We start from the raw sequence: 14,923 nt of genomic DNA on the forward strand, positions 1-14,923 counted from the left end.
AACCATGTTCTGTGGTCTGATGAGACCGAGATCAACTTATTTGGTTCAGATGGTTTCAAGCGTGTGTGGTGGCAACCAGGTGAGGTGGACAAAGACAAGTGTGTCTTGCCTACAGTCAAGCATGGTGGTGGGAGTGTCAGCGTCATGGTCTGGGGCTGTATGAGTGCTGCCGGCACTGGGGAGCTACAGTTCATTGAGGGAACCATGAATGCCAACATATACTGTGACATGCTGAAGCAGAGCAGAGATTGAGGCAGAACAATATGGGAGCCACCAAGTGTAGACCTGTTGCTGGGGTCTGAGCAGGACACCTGGCAGACAGTGTAGGGAAACCTGTGTGAGCGGATCTGTGCTGTGCTTGCCTAAACTGAGGACAGAGCATGTGAGGACCAGAAAGAGAGACTGCTATCCCTTGGAACCTGAACTTGGGAGACCAGTTGCTGCGAGTGCCCACCTCAGAGAGCACCTGATCGCAAGGATCTGGGCATGAGGACTGAGATTACTGGGCCAACAGACTGCCAAGCATGTGAACAGCATTAATGAGACAGCTACACCTTACAGAAGGGCCCTAACAACAGCCGGATAACCTTGACAATTAGGCGCTGGGTACTTTAGACACCACCCAGGGTACCCCTTTGTCAGTAATGCATACACCCACCCGCCATTGGGGTTGTATGCCTAGAGTGTACCTAGGAACATTATTTGAGTAACTATTGCTAAGAATTACATTGTGGTTTCTTTCACAGTTGATGTTATTCTTACTGCTACCATGTAGACTAGTATAATTGGTCTTAGCCTTAGGTGGCGTAACTTAATAGCTGTAGGTGAGGTTAAACTGCCCATCAGTTAATTAACATATTCTGTTGTCTTGTTTTTTTTGTCTATGAATTTGCTTACCCTTCAATAACACATTCATTGAATTAATTCTCAAGTTGCTAGTGGTCTATTTTCTGTGTACTATCACAGAGCAGTAGAGTATTAAGAGTTAAGTTATAAAGGTGTGAGTAATTTGTAGCCGTGTGCAATTCATTTTGGTCCAAAATATAAATTAGGACGAATTTTTGGTTATTCAGAGATTCTGATTTATCCGAATATTCAAATTAAATAGTAACAAATTTTGCTGAGATTAGTTTGGTTTCGTTTGGAAGTTCGTTTTCTAACAAATTCCAAAAAATTATCGACCGATTTGAATTCTTTGTGAAGAATAGCTGGTTAAGGAGTGAGCCTGGTTAAGGAGTGGGCCGACCACTCCTGAACCAGCTATTCTTCACACAGAATTCGAATCGGTCGATCATTTTTTGACCGATCCGAATTGTTCTTAAAAATTTGGAATTGGTTAGAAAACGAACATACGAAACAAAACCAAACTAATTTGTAGACGTGTGCAATTCATTTTGGTCCAAATATAAATTAGGACAAATTTTTGGTTATTCATAAATTCTGATTTATCTGAATCTTCAAATTAAATAGTAACACATTTTGCTGAGATTAGTTTGGTTTCACTTCCTATGTTCGTTTTCTAATGAATTCCAAATTTTTAGGAACAATTCAGATTGGTCAAAAAATGATTGATCAATTTGAATTCTGTTTGAAGAATAGCTGGTTAAGGAGTGGGCTGGGAATACGGCCGCCGCGTCCTTAACAATTGATGTCTCATCAGCTGTCAACGGGCTTCCCCGCTGAGAGCTGAAATGTAAATTAAAGAATGCCGGCAACAGAACATTCAGAAAAAAACAGCGTTAAAAATAAAAATGGCACTGGGTTCCCCCCAAAATCCCTACTAGACCCGTATCTGAGCATGCAGCCTGACAGGGCATGAAAAGGGGAGGGGAAGAGCCTCTTTCCCACAACCCTGGGCGGTGGTTTGGGGGTCTGCGGGCGGGGGGATTTTTTCAGAAACTGGATGCCCCCTTTAACATAGTAAAAAGTGAATAAAGACAATACACAAGTTTTAGACCATTTCTTTATTAAAAAAAAAAAAACAATGTCCCAGATGTAGATTCATCTTCAATCACGACGCCTGCCACACCCGAAAAAAACAAAACAAAACTCTGGTCTTGTCGAAGGCTTCTACCCATCTGCCTGCTTCTCTGTCTAACATTTCTTAACCACTTCAGCCCCGGACCATATTGCTGGTCAATGACCAGGCCACTTTTTTGCGATTCGGCACTGCGTTGCTTTAACTGACAATTGCGCAGTCGTGCGATGTGGCTCCCAAACAAAGTTGGCGTCCTTTTTTCCCCACAAATAGAGCTTTCTTTTGGTGGTATTTGATCACCTCTGCGGTTTTTAGTTTTTGCGTTATAAACAAAAATAGAGTCAAAAAAGAAAAATTCGCCCTTGGGACTTTGAGTGAGGTGAGCACTATGGAGCCAATAAAATAACAAGAGTAATTACAGTATATATTTAATTCAAGTAAATGTAGTATGATATGAAGGGCACAGGGTAAGGGGGGCCCTTGATATGGAAAACCCCATACTCACCAATGGACATAGCCAAAGACCAGCGCATGTGAGGCTCCCAATGTTGCGGCAGTGAGTGTCCTGTGGCCCCGGTTGGGACTTTGTTTGGCCCTGCCTCCTCGACTCCCTGGCAGGACACTCACTGCCGCCACATTGGGAGCCTCATATGCGCTGGTCTTTGGCTGCTTGATTGGTAATCCACATCCACCCTGTGTTCAGCTTGCAAGATACTTTTATGTAAGTGTATCTGAATAAAGTGTTACTTGCTTTTACTATTACACTGACCCAGGTGCCCTCTTTTTGCTGTTTGTTTGTGTCTGAGGGATCTCCCATTTCCTGCTGAGGATCTACCAGTGAGTGTGTGTGCAATCTCCATCCACCTGTGGATCTGACTGTATGGACTAATTCTTATTAATTAATTTTGGGTATATCTTGTTGTTTTTCATCTTCCCTGTTATTGATCCCTTATGGTCCACCTTATAGCTGCCAGTGAGCTCTGACTCGCACACTACCTGACAGTTCTGTGTGATATATTGCTTTTTTTTACATTTCAGCTCTCAGAGGGGAAGCCCACTGACAGATGATGAGTCATTGGTTGTTAAGGAGGCAGCTTCCTGGCCCGCTCCTTAACAACCAGTTATTCTTCACACAGAATTCAAATCGGTCGATCATTTTTCTACTGATATGAATTAGAATTGTTACAAAAATTTGGAAATTGTTCAAAAATTATTAAACAAAATTTTAATGAAACAAAATTGACCATATTGTGAAATTAATCAACTAAATGAAATTAGTAATATAACTAATTTATCCCAAAATAAACACAATTTTCCATTCTGCACATGACTAGTAATTTATAACCAGGTGTTTCAGTGGGGACTGAGCAGCTTCAAAAGTCAAAGCAGAGAACAGAGGGCCAGATTCACAAAGCACTTACGTCGGCGTATCTAGAGATGCGCGGCGTAATTGTAAATATGCGCCGTGCGTATCTATGCGCCGTATCCCCAAAACGAGATACGCCTGAAAAACAGCTTTTTCCGACCAACGTAAAACGATTACACCGGCGCAACGTGGGGAGCAAAAATACGCTAGACGCACCATTGTTTTGCTAGTCAAATATGCAAATGAGGGAGATACGGCGATCCACAAAAGTATGTTTGTGTGGCGCAGGCTACGCCCTGTGCGCATCAGCTGAATGTCCGGTCTAAAGTTACCCCTTATAAAAGCAGGCTTAACTTTGCACCAGACGTGTGCAGGTCAGCTAAAGCAACACCGTTAGGGACGAGCTGAGCACACACACTTGCAGGACAACAATCTGTATGCCAACATGCCAGGGGCATCCATACTCATAGCTATACTAGTGACTTTAGAGGCGCGCAGAAGGAGGAGGGAACAGAGGAGGAGGAGGAGGGCACAGGAGAGGATATACCGCACACGCATAGATGTCTTTGGCATGGCTGCTTCTGAGGTGTTTCGCATCTTCAGATTCAGCCCTGAAGCCATCGTGGAATTAACCACAACCCTGAAAGATGACATCACCAGCCCAACACAACGCTCACATGCAGTGGAGCCACTGGTCAAGGTAATGTCAACACTGCATTTCCTTGCCACTGGCACTTTTCAGCGCACAAGTGGAGCTGTGGCTGGGATGTTACAATCCTCCATTAGCAGATGTGTGCACCAGGTTGTCCCTGCAATCCTCAGACGCATGGCCAACCAAATCATCAAACCCACCCAGGAGGACCTGCGGCTGAAGACAATGCGTGATTTCTACAGAATTGCCAGATTCCCACGCTCTGTGGGGGCCATTGATTGCACACATGTGGCACTACAGCCCCCCCGTGAGACAGAGAACATATACCGCAATCGGAAGCAGTGGCATTCCATCAACGTACAGGTGATAGCCGATGCCCAATACCTCATATGGCACGTCCGTGCCAAACACCCAGGATCCAGCCATGACAGCTACATATACCGTCAGAGCCACATCCCAACAGGATTCGAACAGAACATGTATGGGGACAGCTGGCTGGTTGGTGAGTGACATGGGTGTCAGGCATGACTGCCCCCCCCCCCATGATGCAGACATCACGAGGGGCACATGCATGACTAACATCCTCCTGTTTTTTCCCTTCCAGGTGACTCTGCATATGCACTTGGACCCCATCTTATTCCGGAACCCCCAAACCCCAGGAGAGGAAAGATACAATGAAGCACACGCACGTACCCGTGGAGTGGTGGAACGCACATTTGGCCTCCTGAAGTCCCGTTTCTGATGCCTGGATAAGTCTGGGGGGACCCTGTTGTATTCCCCAAACTTTGTGTGCCAGATCATCTGTGCATGTTGCATGCTGCACAACTTCGCCGTGAGAAGGGGCCTGGAGATTGACATACGTGATGACCTGACCCCCGAACCACACAATCCCCCCCTGCGCGAGGCTACCCCGTCTTCTGAGGGAGCATCAGCCAGGAGACGCCTCGCAGAAGGCACCTTTGCACGTTAAACACACGCATTAATCATGGCACAAGTAGAATGCATGCATGCACACCACTGTGGTCCCTAGCACACACACATCACATCCTCATCAAATTGGATTAGACCAAAGTACACCGCACGGTACTAGGGAGCAGCAACGCCACGCCAAGACTCCAATTAGGTCACTGTACATTCATACACCATTCACATGGACCTGGGATCACTTCTCCCTGGTTCTTGGGAACCCTTCTCCACCAAAACTGAGGGTGACACGCCTTTTCCGGCAGGAATGTCACCCCCACATTCATACATCATTCACACACATAAAACAAATCATAATCACAGTAAAAACAAAAAAAAATAATAAAACACTGAAAACAAAAGTACACCACAAATCAATGTCGGCGTGACCCACGCCTGGGCCGGCCACGGCCACGGCCCCGGCCCCTCAGGGGAGACTCATGGGGGGGGGAATCAGGGGAAGGAGGAGCCTCCCCAGGTGTCTGCCCACCTGCTGGCCTGCCCTCCAAGGCCACGGCTATCCTGGTGAGGCCAACATTCAGGGCTGCTGTATTGGCCTGGACAGCCTGGGTCAGGGCATTCACCTCCTGACCCACACCTGCTGTGGCAGTCTGCAGGTCGTTAAAGCAGTTTATGAATGCCAAGGAGTTGCAGCTCACATCATTCACTGAGTCCTTTATGGAGGCCAGGCTGTCCTCCATCTGGGCCAAAGTCTGGGTGACCTGACCCAGATGGCGGGTCTGACGGGCCTGGTCCCTCCGCAGATTAGCAGGCAGAAAGTCTGCCACCCCCCTGGTCTTGTGTGTGGCCTTCCTGCCTGCAGATGTGGCTTGTGGCATGGGAGAAGGGGAGCCCCCTGGGGGGGAGCCCTGTTGGGGGAGGAGTGGGAAGGGCTACCCCTGATGGAGGCCTGACTGCTGCCAGCCACAGGGGGAGCCTCATCCAAAAGGTGAAGTATCTCACTGGCAATGGTGACCTCCTCCTCCTCAACCTCCTCCCCCCCATCCTCCTCATGAGGTGAGTTGTGGCCACTGCCCTCCCCTGAGGACTCCTGCCTTTCCTGGGGGTCTTCAGCAGCCTGATGTCCGGGGGATGGTGCAGACTGGCCAGATGGCCCAGCACCCTCCTGGCCATCTGTGGATGACACAAAACATACACAGGTTGGAGGATCCACACACTTGTCACATATTCCCTCCCCCCCCCCACACATGCTACTCGCCAGATAGAAAAAAAAACGTACCTGTCCTCACGGCCTCCTCGGAGTCAAAGTCAGGCAGGCCCACCGCTTGCTGCCTGTTGAAGCACTGGGCCACTGCACGCTCCTCGGCAGTCAGCCTGATGGTGCAAGGTGGTTCCCCTCCAGTAAAATATATAGGGAATACAGCGCAGGTCTGTGAATGTGATTTATAATGACGTAAAATCAAAATAAATTAATAAGTGTGGCTGCTGCAGCAAGAAAATGTTAGATAGACAAATAATATCAAATGTAAAGGGAATGAATGCTGCGCTGCTAGTATGGTGTGTATAAGTGATTCAATACCAACATAATAAGGTAAAATTAAACACACCACAATATACAAAGTGCTTAAATGTGCAAAAAATATCAAAAGAAAAAATAGTGCACTGAAATATATAGTCCTTATAGCTGAGATCAGCTAAAAATGATTGAACGTGTAATCTTCATGTAAACACCCGAGTTGTGTTGGAAAAAATTCACAGCAAGTGTAAGATAGCTGATTGAAGAACCTCCACCTCAAGTAAATAATCTGCTTACCGAACACCAAATAATAAATCACATGTAGTACTGATAGATAACCTCCGTTCTCCAGCTAGGTTCTTCCACACCAGATGGAATTGATGGATAGTCCTTAGCCAGAACGCACTCATGCGTTGAACCCAGGAGTAAGAACAAGAAGGGCAAACATAGAGTAGTACTGCTAACAAAACGATTTATTGGTAGAACAAAAATATTGCACTCACATGTCCAAAGTAGTACAAAAGCGTGTGTTTTAAATGTAAAGCCGGCCGGCTTGAATAGTCCGCTCGTTCCTTCCGGATAGTCGCGGGCAAACAGTGATGACGTCAGCATGCCGTTCCTCCCTACGCCGTTTCGTCAATGAGATGACATCTTCCAGGGGCACGAGCGGCGTGCTGACTCGCCACTACTTATATGCATTCAGTGTCAATAGGACCACCCAGACTTGACTTCCGGGGATCGTGGACACAGATCCGCCATTTTTGATGAGGGATCCTAGCCCAAATGGTGTATACCCCAACAACATTGAATGTTGGTGCTAACAATAATTCTCAATATTATATTGAATAAAATTATATAGCAGATAATTACTAAGGCTAAAAGTTATGTAAAAAATTATATAAAAAAATTATATGAAAAAATTTGGTATAAATTATTTACAAAACAGAAAAAATTATTGGTTGCGGTCATTCTAATTAATCAGATTGAACCGACTTAGGTCATATGCCGCAGACCTTTCAGCGTAAAATGCACCTCAATTTATAGGTGTATCTTGGTTAAAAAAACAACAAACACATTCAACCAGCGTTAGGCCAAGGTATAGGCACTCATTGAAGTACAAATCCCAAACCCATCATTGGTTGACAATGTGATGACATTGAATGTTTAAAATATAAAGTTAGGTCAAAAGGGACTCATATCATTGAATCCACTCATGATCCAACTGTGTGACAATATAAAATATAAAAACATCCGATCATGTATGGCAGAAAATGATCGGAATAACAAAGACAAAAATCAATTAAAATTTAAAAAAGCGATGCATCAGATTAAGCTGATATAGCACACATAAGGTGCAGATCTAGAAACAGAAAATAAGTTAAAACCAGAAAAAGTAAAAAGAAAAAACATTTTTAAGGAAGTCCTGATACCCCAGATGTCAAGTCAGGTTCACAACATGTACTTCAGAGATGATACTAAGTATTCATAATGTAAGATAACCTAGCTGTTGTCAATAAACGCGTTGACATCAACATCTATATTTAATCCATATGGAGTATATGTACGAACACGGTGTATCCAGGCCATTTCTAGCCTGGATTGTTCTCTTACTAGAGAACCACCTCTCCAATGGGCATCATACTTGTCTATGCCCAGGAACAGAGTTCCTTCAGGATTCCTATTGTGACACAAATCATAATGGTGTGATACTGAATGATTTGGGAACCCTGATCTTATATTGGTTACATGTTCTCCCAATCTGACCTGCATGGATCTCTTGGTTCGGCCTATATATTGCAACCCGCAAGGGCACTGTAGCAAATAGACTACAGTCATTTTTAGCTGATCTCAGCTATAAGGACTATATATTTCAGTGCACTATTTTTTCTTTTGATATTTTTTGCACATTTAAGCACTTGTATATTGTGGTGTGTTTAATTTTACCTTATTATGTTGGTATTGAATCACTTATACACACCATACTAGCAGCGCAGCATTCATTCCCTTTACATTTGATATTATTTGTCTATCTAACATTTTTTTGCTGCAGCAGCCACACTTATTAATTTATTTTGATTTTACGTCATTATAAATCACATTCACAGACCTGCGCTGTATTCCCTATATATTTTGCACGTTACTTAGATACCACTTACAACAGCAGTCATCACACTACCTAAGGTAGAGTTTGTATATCACATACATATAACATTGTGGAATCACAATACACTTATTTATTCTTTATATTGATTTTGATCAATTTGGGTTGGTAGCTCACTTCACTCTTACATCACATTTTTCATTATGGATGTTTTTGAATACCGAGCAGCCAAAAGAGTTAATACTGACGGAGTATTCCAGATGTATCAAGAAGGCGATTTGAGTGGTTTGTTTGTCAGACTGAAAAATCTGACCATTGCTGAGATACATACACAATGGGATGTAGCCTTCTTAGAAACATATATTAAGTTAAGTATGGTGCCGAGAAGCCTTAGATGGCAGGTGAGCCCCCAAAAGGGTGACCTAGATCTTCAGGAATGGTTCCGATATTTTAATGAAGCAGGGGTAAATTTTTTGGAATTTCTGGTTACCAGGACAAATACGAAGCTTACTAAACTTGATAATGAAATTAAAGCGTTAAAGGAAACAATGTCATCTCACAAGGAGAGTGACAAATATACAGATAGATCCTCTAACCTTTTAAAAATTTTAGATAGAGAAGAAAAGGAACAGAAAATAAAGAAAAAGAAAAAGTATAATAGAGATTTTAGTGATTACCAATCGAGTCTAGTTTTTGAATGGCAGAAGAAACTGGCTGCTGAGGAACAATCTGAATCAAACTCCCGAATGGAAGCTATTATGCAGGGTGAGGAGACCCCCACTGTAAGGGTCACTCTCCCACAAACACCGCGGGTTAATAAGGATCAAGGCAAGACTCCTAAAAAGAAGAAGGTTGCCAAAAAAGTTAATAAGACTCCACACGCACTTCCAAATAAAACACCTGGTACCTTTCCCAACAATTACCATCAAGAACACAACTCGGGTTGGGTTAAACCATCTCATGGTAAATATGTGGGTAACCAAGAACGTAATGGAGGTGCTCATTACCAAGGTCAACATCACTATTATAGTGACTCCCCAAGGAGAGAAATAGGTAATGGAAGAAATGGCGCTGAAGGCCATCATTATGGCCCCAATCAGGGACCTACAAGTCACCATGGCATTCGTCACTACACAGGTAGAGGTGGAGATGACTATGATGATGACAGTGATATTGACGTGAGAAACCAATTTTATCCATTGAGGGATAGGGATGGACCACGTAATACCAGTCAAGTGGACTATGAGAGGGCTAACCAGATTCAAGAACTCTATAGGTTAGGCCCCTCAAGAGATTTCCCTTTAGACCAACTAGGCACTCGTACAAACGATCAATGGGGTTTTCCCAGGATCAATCACGGTGTGAAAAGACCTGTAGAAAACAAAGAGGGTGCAGAGGGGGGAGGAGAACAAGATCCAAAGAAACAAAGGATGTAGGGGGTTTGGGCATTTATAATTTGAGTTCCCACACTTTGACACAATCAGAACTGTCACTGTTAGACAGAGGACTCAAATTTGCCCCCCCCCCCAAAAAATGAATAAATTCTCCACGTATATGGATGTTCATCGTTATATACGGAAAATTAATATCAAGCGTTATTTCGCTGGCCTCCCTAATCAAGATAGAGCAATAGCTCAGCATCCCTCTATCCAGTCAGGGTTGGCTAATGCATCCACATGGAATCCTCCAGGGACATTAGCACCATCCCTTAGGGTCTTTAGGGATGTTGTACTCAGAGACTTAGAATCCATCAAGGTTACCAATCAGAAAATGGACCAGGAACTAATTAAGGGTCTAGACTCCCTATGTAACAATAGCCAAATAGTTATCCGCCCAGCGGACAAGGGAGGAGGCATTGTTGTCATGGATCGTTCGAAGTATATCGAAGGCACCATGAAATTGGTGGATGATCGAGATACTTATTCACTCCTTATGGGCAACCCAGTGAATCAATACCAAAAAGAACTGGAGGTGCTAGTTAAGAAAGGCTCTGACCTAGGTATACTGGGTGAGAAAGAACGGGAATTTCTTATTCCCAGGGCACCTAGAACCCCAATTCTCTATTGTTTACCAAAGATTCATAAAAGCCTCACTTGCCCCCCTGGACGTCCGATAGTCAGTGGCATAGACTCGGTTATGTCCAGGGTGGGCAAATACATTGATCATTTCTTACAACCCTTGGTCCAACAAATGCCATCATACCTGAAAGATACCAAGCAGGTCATCAATATGCTGTCTCAGATCCAGCCGAATGATGACACCTGGCTGGTGACAGCTGACGTAAGCTCATTATATACTATCATTTCACATGAGTTAGGTATATCAGCTGTCAAATATTATCTAGATGCTCTCTCTGACGTACCTCAAGGACAGAGAGAATATTTGATTGAACTTTTGGAATATGCCGCTGGACATAATTATTTCTGGTTCAATCATAATTTCTACCAGCAAATTAGAGGTGTCGCCATGGGCGCAAAATATGCGCCGAGTCTTGCCAACTTATTCATGGCTAAATGGGAGGAGGATGTCGTCTATAAGGACCGGAACCCACACATTTTGTTGTGGGCAAGGTATATCGACGACATCCTCCTCCTATGGAATGGCACTAAACTCCAACTGGATGAGTTTATAGGTTCCCTTAATAACAATAATAGGGGCATCCATCTCGTTCACGAGATGGACAGGGAAACTATCAACTTCCTTGACCTTACCATCATTAAGAAGGAGGGTAACTTTCAAACACAAACACACTTTAAGAAGACGGACAGGAACTCCTTCATTCCGGTGGGGAGTTGCCACCACAAAAGTTGGCTCAACTCTGTACCCAAGAGCCAATTTATCAGAATGAGGAGGAACTGCACGTCACTTGAGGATTACCAATCCCAATCTCAAGTCCTTAAAATCAGACTGGTTGAGAAGGGTTATGAACCTACTAGCTTGGATACTGTGAGGAAAGAGGTTGCTGATATGGACCGTTCAAAACTTTTAGACTCCGCCACTAGGCCACGCCGGGAAGGCCCTATTGTACCATTTGTCACTAATTACTCCACCCAGCACTATCTTATTAAGAAGATTATTAAAAAGCACTGGCATTTGCTGGGCAACGACAGGACAATTAGCACTTTCCTTCCGGCCAACCCTCAGATTATATTCAGAGGTGTCCCTTCATTAAGGGATAAATTAGCACCAAACGTTGTTGATCCGCCAACTAAAAAGGTCTCTTTTTTCCAGAGAGGCATTTCTGGATATCACCAATGTCGCAGATGTCAAATCTGTACATTAAACAAAGCTGTACCTAAAAAAAACTCTGAGATTTATGTCAACTAGTACCTTGAGAGAGCATTCCATCAAACCATTCATTACCTGCAGCTCAACGGGTATAGTCTATTTGCTACAGTGCCCTTGCGGGTTGCAATATATAGGCCGAACCAAGAGATCCATGCAGGTCAGATTGGGAGAACACGTAACCAATATAAGATCAGGGTTCCCAAATCATTCAGTATCACACCATTATGATTTGTGTCACAATAGGAATCCTGAGGGAACTCTGTTCCTGGGCATAGACAAGTATGATGCCCATTGGAGAGGTGGTTCTCTAGTAAGAGAACTATCCAGGCTAGAAATGGCCTGGATACACCGTGTTCGTACATATACTCCATATGGATTAAATATAGATGTTGATGTCAACGCGTTTATTGACAACAGCTAGGTTATCTTACATTATGAATACTTAGTATCATCTCTGAAGTACATGTTGTGAACCTGACTTGACATCTGGGGTATCAGGACTTCCTTAAAAATGTTTTTTCTTTTTACTTTTTCTGGTTTTAACTTATTTTCTGTTTCTAGATCTGCACCTTATGTGTGCTATATCAGCTTAATCTGATGCATCGCTTTTTTAAATTTTAATTGATTTTTGTCTTTGTTATTCCGATCATTTTCTGCCATACATGATCGGATGTTTTTATATTTTATATTGTCACACAGTTGGATCATGAGTGGATTCAATGATATGAGTCCCTTTTGACCTAACTTTATATTTTAAACATTCAATGTCATCACATTGTCAACCAATGATGGGTTTGGGATTTGTACTTCAATGAGTGCCTATACCTTGGCCTAACGCTGGTTGAATGTGTTTGTTGTTTTTTTAACCAAGATACACCTATAAATTGAGGTGCATTTTACGCTGAAAGGTCTGCGGCATATGACCTAAGTCGGTTCAATCTGATTAATTAGAATGACCGCAACCAATAATTTTTTCTGTTTTGTAAATAATTTATACCAATTTTTTTCATATAATTTTTTTATATAATTTTTTACATAACTTTTAGCCTTAGTAATTATCTGCTATATAATTTTATTCAATATAATATTGAGAATTATTGTTAGCACCAACATTCAATGTTGTTGGGGTATACACCATTTGGGCTAGGATCCCTCATCAAAAATGGCGGATCTGTGTCCACGATCCCCGGAAGTCAAGTCTGGGTGGTCCTATTGACACTGAATGCATATAAGTAGTGGCGAGTCAGCACGCCGCTCGTGCCCCTGGAAGATGTCATCTCATTGACGAAACGGCGTAGGGAGGAACGGCGTGCTGACGTCATCACTGTTTGCCCGCGACTATCCGGAAGGAACGAGCGGACTATTCAAGCCGGCCGGCTTTACATTTAAAACACACGCTTTTGTACTACTTTGGACATGTGAGTGCAATATTTTTGTTCTACCAATAAATCATTTTGTTAGCAGTACTACTCTATGTTTGCCCTTCTTGTTCTTACTCCTGGGTTCAACGCATGAGTGCGTTCTGGCTAAGGACTATCCATCAATTCCATCTGGTGTGGAGGAACCTAGCTGGAGAACGGAGGTTATCTATCAGTACTACATGTGATTTATTATTTGGTGTTCGGTAAGCAGATTATTTACTTGAGGTGGTGGTTCTCCAGTGCCCCTGGAATGTGCTGTAAGCTTGGCCAGCTTCTCACGGACCACGCGCCTCAGATCGTTGATCTTTTTGGTGATCCCACTGACGGTCCTCGTCTCCCCCCCAAAACATTGATGTCATCAACAATGTCCTGCAGGATCTGCCTCTTCCTGGCTGGGGTGATGTCCCGGCTCTCAGGGCCATGCAAAAACTGCCCATTTAGGGTAATGGCCCTGGCAAGGATCTCCTTCTCACGGACAGAGAAGTTTAGCTTCTTCTTCTTTGGTGCCATATCACCACCAAACACTCAGCACAAACAGACACAAAAAACAGACAGCACACACAGACACAAAAACAGACAGCAAAAACCAGACACCAAAATCAGACAGCACAAACAGACAGCTAATACAGACACCAAAAAACACACAGAAAAAACAGACAGCTAATACAATCTCCTATAACACTCTCCAATAAAACTTTCCTCTAAGGCCCCGTACACACGACCAAGCATGTATGCTGAAACTGGTCCGCGGACCAGTTTCAGCATACATGTTCGGTCATGTGTAGGCGCGAGCGGGCCGAATTCCAGCAAACATTTGCCCGCCGGGCCTTTTCCCAGCAGACAAATATTCCTGGACGTGTTTTAAAACCGTCCGCTGGAATCCTGCCCGCTCGGACATGTACGGTCATCAGTACAGACCTACCGTACATGTCCGAGCGCCCGCCGTCCCTCGCATGCGTCGAATGACTTTGACGCATGCGTGGAAGCCTTTAAATGGCAGGCCCGCCCACGTCGCCGCGTCATCGTCAAGTTATCATCGCGGCGGCGACGCGGACACGCCCCGCGTATTGTTTACGCGCGGACTTCTGTACGATGGTTAGTACAGCCATCGTACAGAAGCCCTCTGGCAGACATGTATGGTGAAAACGGTCCGACGGACCGGTTTCATCGTACATGTTTGCCCGTGTGTACCGGGCCTTACACTCCTACACAAACCAACAAACACCAACAGACAACAGAACAAAAGCACCTTGCTTCAGGAAGGGAAACACATGGATGTACTTTTGCAATGGAAGGGCGTTTGTCTGGGCCTATTTATGCACAGGGCGTATCTCACTAAGTACGCCAGGCCTAGTTCCTATCTCACTGATTGCGCCGGGCCGAGTTTTGAGCATGCGCAGAGAGGTGCAGAATCATGCGCGCATATGCAGTCCGGCCGGCCCTTCATTTGCATGGGGTCACGGCTCATTTCAATGGAGCACGCCCACTTCCTTTCCACTTTTAATTACCCCGCCTTACGCCTCGGAATTTACGTTACGCTGGCACAAATACTCTGTGGATACAGAACTTGCGTCTCGAAATTGAGCCGGCGTAACGTAACAGAGATGCGCTACGCCGGTCTATATATGCGCCGCTCTACGTGAATCTGGCCAAGAGAACAGAGAACCCATCATCACC

Source organism: Rana temporaria, chromosome 1 (assembly GCF_905171775.1).
Source record: "Rana temporaria chromosome 1, aRanTem1.1, whole genome shotgun sequence".
In the NCBI taxonomy this organism is placed as follows: Eukaryota; Metazoa; Chordata; class Amphibia; order Anura; family Ranidae; genus Rana; species Rana temporaria.